Source organism: Gymnoscopelus microlampas (genome assembly GCF_963454915.1).
Source record: "Gymnoscopelus microlampas genome assembly, chromosome: 15".
Classification (NCBI taxonomy): domain Eukaryota; kingdom Metazoa; phylum Chordata; class Actinopteri; order Myctophiformes; family Myctophidae; genus Gymnoscopelus; species Gymnoscopelus microlampas.
This window is the reverse complement of record NC_139952.1, coordinates 25,528,198-25,541,986: the sequence shown is the minus strand read 5'-3', so window position 1 is coordinate 25,541,986 and position 13,789 is coordinate 25,528,198. Positions and strand designations below refer to the sequence as shown.

The 13,789-nt window shown below is 40.3% G+C and overlaps 1 protein-coding gene across 2 annotated transcripts in view; it reads right to left on the bottom strand.

Annotated features, from left to right (window-relative positions):
- Positions 1-13,789, bottom strand: part of osbpl10a (oxysterol binding protein-like 10a) — an 87,345-nt gene that overhangs the window by 72,470 nt on the left and 1,086 nt on the right. The window lies entirely within an intron of this gene.

Here is a 13,789-nt window from a genome sequence, read left to right as displayed (position 1 = left end):
CAGTTATAGAAAGAGTTAGAAGGATAGCAAAAGAGAGAACTGTGCAAGGCAGAAATGCTTCTTGTGCAGATGGAAAAAATATGAAACATAAAACATTCCAATGTTCATTCTAATAGACTGATATCGACAGTAGGTCTATGTAGGTTCAACAGAGGAAACACACTAGGGTGACCACAGTCAACAACTATGTCGATGTGTGTCTGGTGTGCGTGTGCGTCTGTGCAATGTAGTACTAGGATTCCACTACAACCAAGTAAGAGGTGAGAGGACAAACAAGGAAGTCGGTCTTTCACATCTGACATTTTCCCATGAACCCTCAGGATTTCCCTTGAGAGAGGGGGGGTTGAAAGAGAGAGAGAGCGAGAGAGAGCGAGAGAGAGCGCGCGAGAGCGCGCGCGAGAGAGAGAGAGGGTAATTGATCCTCTCCTACATTACAACGGTGGGTGATTCATGTTGGCCAGTGTCAGGGAACTTTGTGCCTGAGTCAGTCCTTATCGCTCTCTCTCTCTCTCTCTCTACAATAACTCTTTCCCCCTTACCTCTCTCTCCCCTTCTCCCCCTGACACACACACACACACACACACTCTTGTTTCTGTAAGCTACAAGGCAGCATAACAACCTTTACCTTTCAACGCACGAGTAACCAATGTCAAATTAAACCATAATGATAATACGACTATGTCGTGCACCAAACATAAAAGATCTGCAAGCTCGCAACAGATGAATTAGGCATTATGCTTGTCACCTAATGGACCGTTACAAACAAGGATAGAATAACCATTCAATTAATTTGTAAACAGTAACATTAATATCCACACAAAGCAAATAATCATTTTGTAGGCCAATATGTCTTTGCAAATCTAATTGCATGACATTTCCATTACTAGTTCATGTAAATTAACTCAACAGCACAAATCCCTCCGAGTTATTGTTTCCCTAATGGTCTGTAATGTCTGTAGTCTTTCAGTAGACATTCAAATGAAATTCAGATAGATTAACCTTAACATTTTCAAAAATTGTGAGGTATAACTTACCATTGTTATTATTCAAATATTTGTATTGAATTTTTCAAAAAGGTACACACATGCAAACACATAAGCAACTACAAGACACTACAGACACTCAATACTCAATACCCAATGAAACGGATACACGACATACCATCCAATTACTAATTGACCGAAAATACAAGGACATTTTAGTATAACTTACCATCGTGAGGGAAAATATTGGTTTGCGATAAATAGGGGTAAATTAATATTTCCTAATATTTTGCTGTGTAATGTTTGTGTTCTGAGAAGCAGGCTATGTTGCTGTATTGCTCTGTCGTGATTAAAAGATATAGAGATAAGGTCGGGCTTCGCAGTCAGAGGTCAACTAAGGTCAGCCTCTGCAAAGCCTGACAATGGCACAGAGGGGTGCCGTGTCCTGTGTGGTCCAATAAAGATAAGGTTATTAATGGTCAAATTGCCCCCCAGAGGAGGTGACATTAACACACTGCTTCTCAGGAGAGAGGAATTTTGGATCTCTACATTAGACACTGTTAATAAGGGCCTAAATTAAGCCCTCGATATCAGACCGTTCTTGTAACCCGTCATTCTATCTGTGCTTTCTTTCTATTAATGGGTCCCCTTTTGCCTGTGTTTCAGATTGATAGTCCACCTGCCTTTGACTGTATCACATCCGACCATGTGGGTCTTGGTTTTAGCCTACCCTAAAATAAGTGTAGGCCATCACTGCATTGTGATTTGGTCCCCGTTTTTATTGTTCACTTCAGTGTAGTATTGACCACCATCTATGTTTTGAATTATTCACTGTCTTATAATCTTCATATATTTTTTCTTTTGTATATCATTTGCTTTTTTGCATACAAATGCTGTATTTTTTTTGTATTCTGCTATTTTGTATTCTTTGATGTTGAATCTATAATAATTCAATCCTACTATAGGCTGTTTTTGAAACACATTGATTGCACCTGTGTGATCATTTCAGCCCAGAACAGATTGGTGGCTGGTCTGAGGTGTTACCACTTATAAGGAGTGTTGTGTTTGTCCTTTGCCTGAAGAAGACCTTCTGTCAAAAAGTTAATCTACAAATAAAGCCTTGACTGGGAGCTTCTTGTAAAGTTACAGCGTGCGGCCTTCTATTATTTCTTATACTAACCCACTCCTCCTGGTCCTGCACCTGCTGCCCAGCGGATGTGCCAGTTTTATTTTTTCTATTGATGCCCACCAACTGAATATAATAAGACAGTGAACTGTGTTTTAGTAGATCTCGGGCTGATGTTCGGTTCTGTTCTCTGGAAACTTTCAAAAAACAAACAGTTTGATTCATTCACTACATTATGATTCACTCTTGCGGGATTGTTTAATGAGCTTAACAAGTTCACATAGTTATCCACTTACAGTAAGCCAAACACTTAAGATGAATAGTGAAAATAGCTTGTACTGTAGATCGGCTATTTTCAATATTGTTTCTAAAATGTGAAAATTTGTTAAAGAAAGTGTAAATCTTCGCCTAAGATGACATACCCAAAATAGTGAGTTGAAAGTGGTTAATAGTTAGAATTTCCATGACACCATAATGTTTCCAGGCATGGAAAACACAATCCTTAAACTGTGTAGCAACATTAGGTCACAGTTTCTAATAGTCCAACACAGTTCCTCCCTCATTCAACCACTCGGGTATTATCCACTTTGACAAACAGTGAAACAGAGTTTTACCATGAAGACACATTTCTTTCTAATATCAATAAATAACCTCGGTAATAATAGTTCTGTTAAATGTGCTTAGCACAGTGTTATTATCCACAGCAACAGATACACTGCCATTTCCTAATGGTTTTAACATTGACTCTGCTGCAGAAAAACATTTGTCAGCACAATTCAAGTCCTCTCCCTGGGATTTTGTCATGTGATGCTGATCTGCCAGGAGCAACATAAAGGCTCACGATCACCAACTAACTGAATCACAACAGTGACTGGCAGGTAATATGAATTAGAACGTGCTGTGTAACCTTGGATGGTTTAGCTAAGTGGGATTGGTGCATTTGAAATGCACAGGGCCAGGGTAGCCTGGAAACTAGACAAATCTGCAAGGTCATCTTTGTATTTGCTCTGGCAGATATGTCTGGCCACCCTACCGTTCAGACACATTTCCAGCTGACCTGGCCCACACTGGGCCAATCACAAGTCCCAATATGAAGGACTGCCCTAAAAGTCTTTGCAGTTATGTTTTAAATCTCTGAATTGTTTCAATACAGTTTTAGTCACCAGGCGTATCGATACTATAGGTGATATCTGTTTGTCTAGCTACGTGAGACTAATCACAAGTTCACAACAGTTATCATACAATGGGTAGTTCTGGCCAAAATAGGCCGAAATAGTCTCTTAAAAATGCCTACGGTCTATAAATTATACTCCGCCATGATTAGAAATATAGCCTACTGTTCAACCTCGACTTTACCAGAAGCTCCTCCCACTCTTGCATCCTCAATACGCTGTGCCAGTACAAGTTTGAAGTTCACAGACATACAGTAGTAGCTAAATCTGTCCATGAAAAAAGAAAAAAAGAACTCTGCACAAGCGCCTCGTTCCTGAGCGCATCACTAATAAGGATGGTAATGCACAAACTTTCGTAATATTGTAATATTGCTTAAATCACCTATTTTATAATTTCAAATAGCATAAACAGCGATCTACAAGTTATTTTGGCTATTTTTGTTATTTATGTAAAATTGTTGCCTATAATGATTGATATGTCCGAAATAGGGAAGCCAGCATAAAATAAAATAAAACCTGGTTAAATATAATATGTGGCAGGTTTGATATGATGACTGACAGTCTGCAGGTCTGTCCAGCGCAGCACACCAGGTTCACAAAACTGAGATCAAACTGTCAAACCAGACAGTGCTGCTCAAATATGAATCAAGATTATGTTACTTTGCATTGCCTATTTTCAACCTCAAATGTTTTCAGAAACATATTTTATTGTAGGCCTACCGTTTATATAGTATGAGAAGGTTTGTGACCAGACTGCCAAACCAAACAACGCTCAACTTGCATGTATCGCTCAGTGCTAATACATGGCATTGATCTCTCAAATCGAACAAGTCTTCTTGACAATAGGGCTGTCACGATCACCAGGGCTGTCACGATCGTGACATTTTACTTGCCGAGTAATTGTCGCAAATAATTGCGATTAATGATTTAAGTGTTTTTGGCATTACACAGTACAGATATGACAAATAACTGAAATATACAAAAAATATATATACAATAACGATAATATACATACTTATAATATATATACACTATCACAACTCGTTGTGAGCTTGTATATCTGCAATTTACACTATTATCGAAACGATTATGACAATTATACAAAATAATTGCGATTAGGCGATTATGTAATAATTGTGACAGGCCTACTTGACAAGGGTTAGAAAAAGCCAAATCGTGAGTGGAGTATGTTGTTTTCTGAGGAAAAGCAGAGCTCTAGGGATCCCATAGATCCATACTCGGCCAAATCAGACACCCACAGCTGTGCGTGACCCAGACACATGCTTTGATCAATGGAGCACAGACACCGCACCAGCTCCTCCTTTCCACCATGCACATCTGCAAAGAAATTATTCATCCTTCATAAAATACTCACTCCCTGGCTGGCAGGCTGCTTCGAGAGACTTAAATATAGAATCATCATCAGTAGCAAAGAAAAGACCATCCTCTCCCAGACTCCCACCATAAATACAGCAGAAGCCAAAGAAATTTAAGAGATAAAGCCAACAGGTAATGGGAGTGTTCAGGATTTTCAGTACTACAAAGTCTGCCTAATATGAAGTGAACATACTGTAGTTCATAGATCTCTGGGTACAGATTGTACAAATGTACCTCAAAGGCATAAGTATAAGCTGACTGATTAGTACAACTATAGCTTAATCCTTAATGTGATATCTATCCATCATAATGTACACACACACCACAAATATTTTTTCACGCAATTTGAAAAGAATGTTGTCGACTGGGTGCAATGGAAAAAACATACTTTCCCCATTAGTGCCTCAAAAACTAGGCTAAATATGTCTCTGTCGTCACCTTGGAAACAATATGTGAGCCACAGTACAGAAACCTGCTGCTATAGTTTGACTACAGCAAAAATGTCAACTTTGAGCCGAGTTGAGCTGACCATGACAAAACCCCCGGTCTCTCTCTCTTTCTCCCCCTCAGTCTCTGTCATACTAAAAGACAACGGTCTCTCTCTTAGCCATACCCAATGGAAAATATCTTTCTCTCAGCAATACACAAAGACACACATGCTCTTTCTCTCTCAATTCCAGAGACACCAATGGTCTCTCTCTCTCCATGCCATACTCAGACACAAATTGTCTTCCCGTCTCTCTCCATCTCTGCTATACCCATAGACAACAACGGTATCTCTTGCTTTCTCAGCCAAACCCAACGTTCTCTCTCTCTATCGTTTTTCTGATAACGATTAACGTAACTGGACCAAAGCAATCTGCAGGTACACTAGTACTGAATGCTGTTTCAACCTCTTAATAATGTCTTAATGTGAAGATCTCTGTAGATTCAGCGGTCTGGTGTTTGGCACAGGAAAGCACAGCACTTTTTCAATAAGGCACAAGCGTTTATCATGCTGATTGTAAGGTGCATGTGATGCCAAGGGGACATTTCAGACTTGTCAAGGTGTGTGTGATGTATGTATGTATGTATGTATGTATGTATGTATGTATGTATGTATGTATGTATGTATGTATGTATGTATGTATGTATGTATGTATGTATGTATGTATGTATGTATGTATGTATGTATGAAGGTACTAATCCATTAATTGTGGGGTATGGGAGCCTAAAGGTGGTATAATGTAGAGGCAACGAGAATGAGTGGCTGTCATGCCCCAAACGGGCACTGCAATAGCATTATAAAATTATTCATTATGAAAAATGCACAAATGCACAAATCACAATCATATTAATGAGCTGAAACTATAGAGCAAGGGTTCCCAAACTTTTCAGGATGTGACCCCTCAAAATAACCACATGTGAACTGGGGACCCTGACAAGCACTTGGAATTGTAGAGGTTGAGGCGTTACATTTAGTTTGTCTCGGTTCCACAGATAAATATTGTGAAAATTGTCGATCTACACTCTACAGAGCTTGTATGTAGATTCTTTCTTAGGTAATAGGCCTAAATGACAATTTGGCCTATGTTGGACCACTTTTATAGTATAGTTTGTTGGTTACTTTTGACGTAGTAATGGTCTAATCATTGGTTTTCTTTTTTTTTAAAGGCATTAAAAAGTCCTTAAATTGTCACTTTAGAAATGTGCAGATACCCTGAATGCACTTACTTAATGTTGGTTTGTTTATTGAGAAAGCAATGTTGCACATTAAGTTAATCATCTGGGGACCCGCCAAATCATTTTGGGGCCCCCCTGGGGGTCCCAACCCCCAGTTTGGGAACCACTCCTGTAGAGTATAAGCTGACAGCATATACAGTAGTACTTTAGCTTGTGTTTCAGTACCAGATCACAGCATTTAAAGGGAAAGCTGCATGCAAGACACATGCATTACACACACAATGCAATTTGTAAAGAATCTTGTTGACTGTATGCAATGGGAAAAAGTGATTTCCCCATTACTGCCTAACTGCTTAATAACTAGGCTAAATCGGTGTGTGCCATTACCTTGGAAACAATATGTGAGCCACAGTACAGAAACCTGCTGCTCTAGTTTGACTACAGCAAAAAATGTCAACTTTGAGCCGAGCTGAGCTGACCATGACAAAACCTCAGTCTCTCTGCCATACCCCACCAATGGTATCTCTCCCTCTGTCTCTCTCTCTGCCATACACAATAGTCGGTCTCGGTCTGTCTGTCTCGCTCTCTCTCTCTCTCTGCCATACCCAATGGTCTCTCTCTCTCTGTGTCACTCACTAACGATTAGCGTAGCTGGACTAAAGCCATCTGCAGGTACAGTACTGAATGTTGTACATTATATCTACAACAGGACCATCCCGTTTCAAACCCATATTGGCGATCTGATGAAGATCTCCGTTTGGCACAGGGTAGTAAAAGCACTTTTTACCAGGTGCTCGAAGAGCGCCTGAGTCTAAGAATCGTCAGAGCAGAGGTCGACATATTACAGATTTGCATTAGACATATTTTCGACACATTTGCGTCATTGGCTGTCCTGGCTGTCCTTCACTCCTTGAAGCCAATGGCCACACGAATGGGGAGACGGCCCGCCCCCCACAGTAACAGCCCTCCGCTCTCCGCTCCCCTCATTCACACTGCAACAGTTGCAGAGCAGACAGTGCAAGTTGTACTGCAGCCTCAGGCTAACACAGTTAGCCTAAATGCTAGCGTGCTTCATTAGACCTAGTTTGGCTATTAAGTTATTATTTGGCCATGTTCACACTGACTTCAATCTTCGCTATTGTTGGGAAGACCTGTGTGGTGTCTAAAAATGTTGCCACCACTTATATAAAAAACATTATTAGCGTTTCGCGTCGCAAATTATGTTGCCAGGTTTGGCGAGAGAAATAAGCATTCCGAAAAACAAGTAATCAGGTCTATGAAAACAAACACACACACACACACACACACACACACACACACACACACACACACACACACACACACACACACACACACACACACACACACACACACACACACACACACACACACACACACACACACACACACACACACACACACACACACACACACACACACACACACACACACACACACAGCACCTGGTAGAATATGACTTCAAGTCATTTTCTTTCTTGTTTCAATAAGGCACAAGCATTTATCATGCTGATAATATAGTGAATGTGATGCCAAGGGGATATTTCAGAGTTGTCAAGGTGTGCAGTGGTGGAAACTACTAACATTTACTGAAGTGTCTGTCTGTCTGTCTGTCTGTCTGTCTGTCTGTCTGTCTGTCTGTCTGTGTCTAATAGTCCATTAATTGTGAGGTATGGGAGCCTATAGGTGGTATAGGCGTAATGTAGAGGCAACCCATTAATCCCGAAATAGGCTATAAAGTGCATGTTTCCTGGTTCATAAGCGCTAAGTAGGTGGGCATTCATATGTGCAGGTATATGCAACGTGTGTATATGCAAACTGTATGTGTGTTCATAAACATGCAACCACGCATGATATCTACATTAAGAGAACATCCCTCCAATTTGACACATGACCACCCACACACCACCCACATAATTAGCACAGGTCGGCTGCACATCATAAGACCCCCCCCCTCCCACACACACACACACACACACACACACACACACACACACACACACACACACACACACACACACACACACACACACACACACACACACACACACACACACACACACACACACACACACACACACACACACACACACACACATATGAGCCCCTAAAGGGTTTGTTTTTTTAAGGGTGCAGAGGGGGAAAGTTGGTGATTTTTGTGGGTGGAAAAAACATTATAGGTAGCAGAAATAATTAATATTATCCTGTTAATATTAATATTATCTCGTTCCCGGGGGTCGTGGGAACGAGATAAAATTAAGGGGGAATAAAAGTTAATACAAATTTGAATCTATTTTTGGGGTTATTTTTGCAACTTTAAATTCTTTTTTTCTCCTTAATATTATCTTGTTCCCACAACTTCTGATCTTGTGGGAACTAAATAGGAACTTAAGGGAAGATGGGGAAAAAATATACTGTATTCCTCCAAAAGATATTTTTCACACACTTTTTCCCCCTGATACATATCGTTTATATTCCCCACACACTAAAACAAGAATGGATGGGAAAGTAGAATGTGATTGATAGGTCATATAATTACACCAACATCATCTCATCAACTGCTGATTCAAACCTCAGTAATTTCCACTTTCAAATAGTTATCTATTTCTGATTACATAAGTGTGTTTTTTTACACAACTAGGTTCAAGGTTCCTTTACTGATATATACATAATAGTTAAATGATTTGTTCTGATTCCTCAGACATTGTAGCAACAATAATAATAATCAACAACAAATTCAAGTCAGATCTGATGGTCATGTTATGAATTTTAAAACATTAATAGTGGAAATAGCCGATCTACAAGCTCACAACACATCGCAACGCATGTGAGCTTGTATATCTGCTATTTCCACAATTAAAAAAAAGAAATGAACATTTTTCAGGCCTAGATGTGACAATAAGGTTGAGTTGGGAATAGAATGGAAGATGTGGAAGTCATATAACACCTGAGTTATACTTAGTTGTACACCGGTGTCTCGCACCGAAAATAGCAGATCTACAAGCTCAGAACGTGTCACAGCGCTACACGTTGTGAGCTTGTAGAGCCCCAATTTTTGTTGCGAGACACGATGCACAACCAAGAATAACTAAGATCACATGTTGTGTAACGTGTACATGAACCAAAAGCAATAAATGACAAGATTTAAAAGTATAGTTCAGTTCAGTACCATATTGACATTCAATGTAAATTTAAAATAATATTTCTGGGGTATACAGGTCATGTATATTACAGCCAGGACCATGTCAAAGGTTAGTAAAAATAGACATATAGAATCTCATCTCATTAATTATTAATAACATCCTTATGCTTGGATAGGATTACAATGTATAACTGTATTGTCAAAAAAAATAGCCGACTCAAATTCTTCTCAGAATATAGCGCTTTTCAGGTTAAATCATATGCAACTTGAGTGGACCTACATCAGATGTTGCTGCAGTAGTCAAGACACATTCATAATCTGTAAAAGAAAAGAAAAGACAAAAAAGAAAAGAAAAATTACAGTGCCCCTTGGGAACCAAAATACCAGCTTATGTCACATCAGGTTCAATTCCATGTTGGGGACCCGCTTTGTCTAGATCAGTGGTTCTCAAAGTGTGGTCCGGGCCGGGGACCACCAGGGGTCCTTGGGCAGGTTCCAGGGGGTCCCCAGCAAAATGAGTTAATACAGCCACTAACCACTTGATTGATTGATTGATTGATTGATGTACTTTATTTAGTAAGACATGAGAACAGTACATGACAGTACATAACAGTACATGGAAGTACAAATTCACAATACAAGGTCTACTAAACTGGAAAGCTCATTAAGCACTAAGCTTGTTTAAGATGAGATCCCCATGCACACAAATCATGATGAAACCTATTATATATACTTTAAACCTATACACATCGGCTATTTGAAAATTGCTGATCTACAAGCTCACAATGCATTGCAGCCTGTTGTGAGCTTGTAGATCTGCAATCTGACAGATCTGATGTCAAATGACATGATGCTTCTACTCTTCTCGAAGCTCTCTCCTCAGTGTTCTGTCAAAAACAAAACTAAAAATGCTAAGATTCTAGAAGATAATCTGAAACAGGATTTTATAAGATTCTACTCAATAGTTCAAAGACTGTCTGTAACACAACAGCAGCAAGTAAACAGAAGTATGTTTACTTCCCTGATTTGATTTTATGAGCTACTGATAAAGTGGCTTTGTCCCACTTAGTGTAAACTGTTTGATCAGATTTCATTCAACCCAAGTCCTGACTCCAACAGACAGACAAGGCAAGTTACATTCAGGCAGTGTTAACTTGTCATTAACTAGACAAGTGGTTCTCAAACTTATTCCAGGGGACCCAATTTACTATGCATTAGGCTACATGGCTCCATGTGTACACTCTCAGCACTACAGACAAGTAAGGGTCCATTTAGTCCACTCCAAACTATCAATCATTTAGCTGGGAACACCGTAGAACACCGTGGAACAACCCCCCCCCCTCAGGTGGTCCCCGGCCAGAACCCTCTTTGAGAACGACTGAACTAGACTACATGTTTATTCTGGATGTGAGCCAATCGCACCCAATGAACTGAAAAGCCAGACTGTCACCAATAAGCACTTTGGGATTGAAAACAGGACTGCTTCCATCAACACAAAAATAACAAATTGATCTTTTATTTATACCTGTTGATAACAACTCAGGCCGACAGGCACCAGTCAGAACAAAGGCAAATAACAGTTTGAACATTGCTGTCTTGTATACTAGGCCATTACTACTACATTAATACTAGACCTTAAAGTGGGGTCTGGGGACCCTCATGCTTAATATACTGTAGCATGTAACGAATTGGGCCTTTACATAGCATCACAATAATTTTAACCACTTTAGCGTTTTATACTTTGGCTATTCAAAAATAGCAGATCTACAAGTTCATAGCGCGGCACCGAGTCCCGCACGATGAGCTTGTAGATCTGCTATTTTTGAAAATGTGTGCAAACCTTTGAATATATGTTTTTTGAAAGCAAACATTTGAAACTCAAATCTTTGCTTCTGGGGGTCCCTGGAACAAAATATTTTGAGATGGGGGTCCGTGGCCAAATACATATCATTTTGAGGGTCCTTGACATGGTCCTTGACAGGTCCTTGAAAAAAAGCTCTGTGTTTAACCACATGAAACCTAGCGTACCATTTGGCGGAAATAGCAGATCTACATTAAAAGCTCAGGATGCATCGCAACACAGCGCATTGTGAGCTTGTAGATCGGCTATTTTACTACAGGAAAAAAAAGGAGTGGGCCTACTATAGAGCCCTGGGGGACTCTGGTCAACTAAGTATATAGGGTGTGTGGGGTGTACTTTTCCTGTGAGCTCATGTAAAACACCTCTATCTTAGAAATTCAAGGTGTCTCCGACTGACCGACTCCGTTTGCCTCAACATCCTGATTGATCCAGAATTCACTGACAATATCAAAACAGAAAACACCTTTGTAATGTATGTTGTATCTATTTGTGTGGTAGTATGTACTCACGTGTGCCGCAAAGGACAGAAAATTCCTGTTTGATAGGCTAACATATTCATGGGTGTGTAGTGCTATAAAAACGTTACAAGTAATCATGATCATTAAGGGCGCAGAATCAATGTGTTCCACTCCGCTTCGTTCTATACAGTAAATGTCTTGACCATTCTACCTGCAGAGGGTTTCAAATTCAATTAAAAAGTAAATAAATAAATAAAGGCTGCTTGCTTCTATGGCAACAATCCAAACCTATTAATTATGATACAATTACTGTACGTATAGCCTACATAATGTACATAATTAACATAATCAAATGCGCACTATTACATGGAGGTGAGACAGCACAGAAGACCTACAGTAGGCCAGCAGGTTTTTTGCTGTCTGGTTGTCAGTCACCCCCACACGCACGCAGACGCACGCAGACGCACGCACACGCACACGCACACACACACACACACACACACACACAAACACTGGCCACCTGCCCGGACAGTACAGTATACTCCAGCATACTGCCTGCTTCACTGCAGTAGTGCAATGATCACAACACTGTGCGTGCATGTGTGTGTGTGTGTGTGTGTGTGTGTGTGTGTGTGTGTGTGTGTGTGTGTGTGTGTGTGTGTGTGTGTGTGTGTGTGTGTGTGTGTGTGTGTGTGTGAATATTTGTGGTCAACGTGCCATGTTGTTTATTTGTTGTCAACACGCTGTTTGCTTATACTGAACATTGGACCTCCAAAGACACACAAAAGTTTGTATCATTCATGTTAGCTACATTTGGTGGCTGGCAGGAAATGGCAACAATGAGGACTCCAAACCTCAATAAACAGTTTTGTAAACTATCCCAGATGCCCAGATGTTTCACAGATGGCCCAAAATCAACAGGCAGACATTGCAGTCATCTGCATTGCTAAATAAGACTTCAAGACCCCCCCCCCCCCCCCCACCACCACCACCACCACCACACACACAGCTCTGTATTGGAATGTATCCAAAGGTTGTGCAATATAACTTATAACTTACTTAATTATATATAACAGGAAATGTATAAATGATGCATGGTCCACAGCTGCACAACAAAGCACTGCTATAATGTATGCATGTGAAACTGTCCTGTAGTCAACTACTTCTATACAAGACGTTTCCACAAGGAGCAACATATCATTTCAATAAGAAAATGCAGTAGTAGTGCATTGCAAGCTTCAGGAGTAGCAGAATCACATACTATCTCAATGCCATTTAAGGCTGATCTCTAGAGCAGAGGTTCTCAAAGTGGGGTCCCGAGCATTAGTTAATAAAGCGTCACAATCATTTTAACCACTTTAATCATATTTTATACTGTCTCTTTAAAAAAAAGCAGATCTACAAGCTTGTAGATCTGCTATTTTTGAAAATTCGTGTACATTTGCACAAATCTTTGAATATATATATATTTTTGTGTAAAGAAAACATTTTTAACTCAAATCTTTGCTTCTGGGGGTCCCTCGCAAAACATATTTTTAAGATGGGGGTCCGCAGCCAAATACATATCATTTGGGGGTCCTTGACATGAAAAGGTTTGATAACCACTGCTGTAGAGGGCCCACAATAATAATTCGTGCAGTAGCCTATGGATTCCTCTCTCCCCTCACAGATGAGCTCCCTCTCTCTCTCACACACACACACACACACACACACACACACACACACACACACACACACACACACACACACACACACACACACACACACACACACACACACACACACGTCAAGTGACGTGGTCAGTAGTACAACGGGGACGAGGTAAATCATAACAACACGATGCATACATCTCATGTGATGTGACGGTCACGATAGCCTATATGATGTACTGTAGTCTGTCTGTGTACGTGGTCGTTTCCTCTGCTCGTTCCGTTCTCTCTAACGCTCTGTCAGGCGCGGTGCTCTGCTCATAGACCAAACATTACACTGC